A 4,874-nucleotide genomic window follows, 5' to 3' on the forward strand; every position below is an offset into this window, starting at 1 on the left:
TATTGGAGAGAGAGGAGGGCAGCCAGGGCAGCCCCCCTAGCAGTCCAAATTGGACAAGGGAAGGGGGGCGCCCCCTTTCCTACTCCCTCTCCTTCCTTCCCCCTCTCTTCCTTGTGGAGGAATCCTACTAGGACTGGTAGTCCTAGTAGGACTCCCTCTCCTTGGGCGCGCCCCTAGGGCCGGCCGGCCTCCCCCTCCCTCCTTTATATACGGGGGCAGGGGCACCCTAGAAAAACACAAGTTTCTCTTAACCGTGTGCGGTGCCCCCCTCCACAGTTACACACCTCGATCATACCATCGTAGTCCTTAGGCAAAGCCCTGCGTCGGTAACATCATCATCATCGTCGCCACGCTATCGTGCTGACAGAACTCACCTCGTCCTCAACTGGATCAAGAGCACGAGGGACATCATTGAGACTGAACGTGTGCTGAACGCGGAGGTGTCGTACGTTCGGTACTTGGATCGGTTGGATTGCGAAGAAGTTCGACTACATCAACCGCGTTATTAAACGCTTCCGCTTTCGGTCTATGAGGGTACGTGGACACACTCTCCCCTCTCGTTGCTATGCATCTCCTAGATGGATCTTGCGTGATCGTAGGAATTTTTTTGAAATTACTGTGATCCCCAACAGTGGCATCCGAGCCAGGTCTATGCATAGATGTTATATGCACGAGTAGAACACAATGAGTTGTGGGCGATAATAGTCATACTTCTTACCAGCAACGTCTTACTTTGATTCGGCGGTATTGTTGGATGAAGCGACTCAGACCGACATTACATGATTGTGTTCATGAGACTGGTTCTACCGACGTTCTTCGCATACAGGTGGCTAGTGGGTGTCTGTTTCTCCAACTTTAGTTGAATCGAGTTTGACTACGCCCGGTCCTTTTGTTGAAGGTTAAAACAACACACTTAACGAAAAATCGTTGTGGTTTTGATGCGTAGGTCGATTCTTGCTAAACCCGTAACAGCCACGTAAAACTTGCAACAACAAAGTAGAGGACGTCTATTTGCGGGGCTTGCTGTGATGTGATATGGTCAAGACATGATGTGATATAATTTGAGTGGCCTTTCTCCAAAATTAACTGTGCTTCTCAAAATTTAACTCTTGTTTGATCATAATTGGGTAAAGTTTAAATGATTCGTTCAGCTCGTCGTTGGCGCGATGCGACGTGACTGTCAGATGCCGGACATGAATCACATCGGAGTTGCGCCTTGCACCATCCCGCCGACGAGCATGAAAGCCATGGGCACCGAAGTGGCCAAGGACGTGAGGAGGTGATGTATAGCACATCTAGGACACCATCAGAGACGACCGGGGCAACGAGCAGGCAGGGAGAGAGGCGAGGCGGCAAGGAGAGGAAAGGGCGTGACGCGAGTGCAGGCCTGCAGGGAGCGGAATATCAGCTACTTTTTCTTTCGGAGTATATAGGAAGTATCAAACATATCATATAAGTGCAATCATCTTTGATAATATAAGAGAGCATACAAATCACAGAGCTTATTTAACATATTTTGTCACATCAAGTAGTTTAGATAAGAAAAGCCTAACCCAGAATTACAAATAATTGGAGTGAGTGATAGATTTATTATTCTGATAATTTGGTAGTAACTATACATAAATAATTCATTTGCCAACATATATTATTCAAAGGAAAGTCAACATATAAAAATACGGATTTCAGCAAGGACTGCGCTAAATTTATTAACTTGTGTTTTAAATTTATATTCATTTGTTAATCAGGTAAACAAGTAAAAACACCTTGAGCAACAGGCATATCAATAAGGTTGGAAGGGAAAAAATACACAACAAATTGCTTGGCGATGCATATCCTTTGTTTATTAAGATGCTATTTTTGCAGGAGTAATTGAGACTTAATAGCACACCTTCAGCACCATGGATGTCGCATATTATACATAAGATCCCTCCTCTTCGTTGCTACAAAATGTATGAAAAGCAAAAAATATCATAAAAGAGAACAGAGGGCAGGTAGAATGCTGTCATATTAAAAAAAATAGGTTCTCAGAAAAATTATGTCGACTTATCACTACTGTATGTGCAGGTAAGGAAGTAACTTGACTCGTGACCTATCACTAGTAGAAAAACACCCATTAGTCCCGGTTCGTAAGGGCCTTTAGTCCCGATTCATGAACCGGGACTAATGAGTCGTTACTAATACCTTCACCCATTAGTCCCGGTTCAAACACGAACCGGGACAGATGGGCCTCCACGTGGCCGGTCCGCCGAGCCCAGTCAGGGGGGCCTTTGGTCCCGGTTGAAGTTTTTTACAAATGTGGCTGCTTTAGGGGTTTTGGGGGTTATTTTTAGGTTGTTATTAGCTATCAACGCTGCTGCTATGTTCATTTCACCCGCTGATATAACATGCTCATGCATGCGCAATATCATACATCATCATATATAATAACAAGTCCTATGCATCATCATACAACTTCTACTCGTTATTAATAATAAGTCATACGATCATCCTCATAGTCATCGAACCCAACCCTACATAATTGTTCTTAGCACATGATCATCAGTATCAGGTAGGACCTAAACACGCTTAAGGTAAAATAGCATAAAACAATATAGACCCTGACTTTCCATTATGAAGAATGGCGATCATCCTGTCTCCAATTCTTGCCCTTCGCTGCTTGTTGCTTCCAAGAAGCTCCTTACGACTGTCCATACATTTTTTCCATTCTTTGATTGTTTTGTCTCCACTTCTTTTAGAAACCCGGTATGGACAGTTGAGATTCGTAGGACGACCTGGTTGTATGTTCAAACCATGAAGGCTACCATGCGTATACATCAGATGAGGCACACAATCATTCGGGATTATCTGTTGAAAAACATAGTAATAACTTCGTAGTTAGCAATGATGTACTAGTTTTAGAAGTGTGCAAAAAAGATCACGGATGTCGTAATAGTAAAAAAACTTACCAGGGTATCTCCATGGTAGTTACCGTAGTTCAACACGTGCACTAGTGTCACATATTGACCATAATATTGAGGAGTTTGATTGTAGATATTGTACTTCTCAAGATCAGTACAAAATGCGACCAGATGAGTTTTCTCCTGATAAGTTAATTCGGAGCCTTCGGTGTAGTAGGTTCTGTCTACCATCTTCCGCACATTCTTTAAAGAATGAAAATAAGCTGTCAATGGAGATAAGTTGTCAACTATTTTGAAATAAACAATATAAATTACTTAATAACTATGTTAAGCTCACATGGGGGAAGAATTGGAGGTGTATCCACAAGGACCCAAATCGAAGGTCTCTCTTGCTCGATTGTAGGATCACCAAGATCCATGGTGACAAACATACTCTCATCAAGACCATACATCTTGCAAAGTGCTTCTCAATTTTTGCAACCAAAATGGGTTACACTCTGAGCATTGTACAGCTTTACTTGAAAATCCACACCATGATGGGTACTTAGGATAATTTTTTTGGTTTCGAAACTTTCATGGTCTTCAAAACCCATCCTCTCCAAGACACAGCGTCTTGCAAAGCATGGGATAAGCTAGTCGAATTGGAAAAGATGAAAAATATTGTCATGATTAAAATAGTTGAAGTCATGAGTAATTAAGAAAAAAACTATTGTCGTCGGTTGCATACCGTGTGAACATCGAAGGTCTCCTCGAGCTTAATGCTGAAGCGACGATCTTCGTCCAGCTCAATGAACCTGTCGCAGATACCTCGGTCATCGCAGTCGCACTCCCCCGGGCGGTTTTCGTCGTCCGAGTACGACATTTCCGGCCTATGTTCATAATTCAAATATTAAACTAGATTATTAATCAAGGGTTGACTATCGGTGATGTACGTAGCTCCTCCTTTCATTCTCGAGTGCATTATTACATCAAATTGTCTAGCACACGGGAATGAAGGAGAACTTATCTAATATGAGCATTCAATAAGCAAAACCAAATCATAAAATAAGCAAAACCAAATCATAAAATAAAGTAGTATTCAAATTAGCATGCATTCAATAATTATAAGCAAAAGTATATCATCTCTTGGTGTCCGTACATCGTCGAATATTATCACTAATATAGCATCACTAATACAACTAGAACCGTAGCGCCCGACGGGTATCGACGCGGGCGGTGGACACCCAAAGGTAAGGAACCATCACAGGATCATAGCTCCAGTGAGATCCCTGAAGAACCTGCCAGGTATTGTCGAACCTGCCCTCCAATGCAACCATGTAGCGACGGACGTGCTCGTCCTCCTCGCTGACACGGTGACGTACCACCTCCGCGGTGTCCAGAAGCCTCGGCACCGTTACTGGCCCACGCGACCGCCACCAAAGAATGATCGGGTCAACAATGGGCTGCCTCCTCACCAACCTACGTCCCCCGGAAGGTAGCACCTCCCAATACCAGCCCGGCGGAGCCCAGTCCCGAACATGGCCCTGATCAAGCAAGCCTCCACCGCCGAGTCGACGACGACGAGGATGCGGGATAGGCATCGCCGACGTCGATGCGGGAACTACTTCTATATATAGTTAAATAAAGTAGTTTTATTAATTAAATCAACTAGCTAGTTCAACTACTAAACACTTACTATAAATAAATAAAGTAGTACTTACTAAAAACAAACTACTTCTATATATAGTAAAATAAAGTAGTTTATTAAATCAACTAGCTAGTTCAACTATATATGAAGTTCTTAATATAAATAAAATAAAGTAGTACTTACTAAAAATAAACTAGTATTTTTTTAACTAATTATATTAAACACTTTCTCTTCTTTTTTTTTCATTTTTCTAACTAGTATTTTTCTAAAAAATATAACAAAATCTAACAAAAAAATCTACTAACAGAAAAAAAAATCTAACGTAATATGAACAAATTAATTACACAATC

The sequence above is a fragment of the Triticum dicoccoides genome, chromosome 7B (genome assembly GCF_002162155.2).
Source record: "Triticum dicoccoides isolate Atlit2015 ecotype Zavitan chromosome 7B, WEW_v2.0, whole genome shotgun sequence".
Lineage (NCBI taxonomy): Eukaryota > Viridiplantae > Streptophyta > Magnoliopsida > Poales > Poaceae > Triticum > Triticum dicoccoides.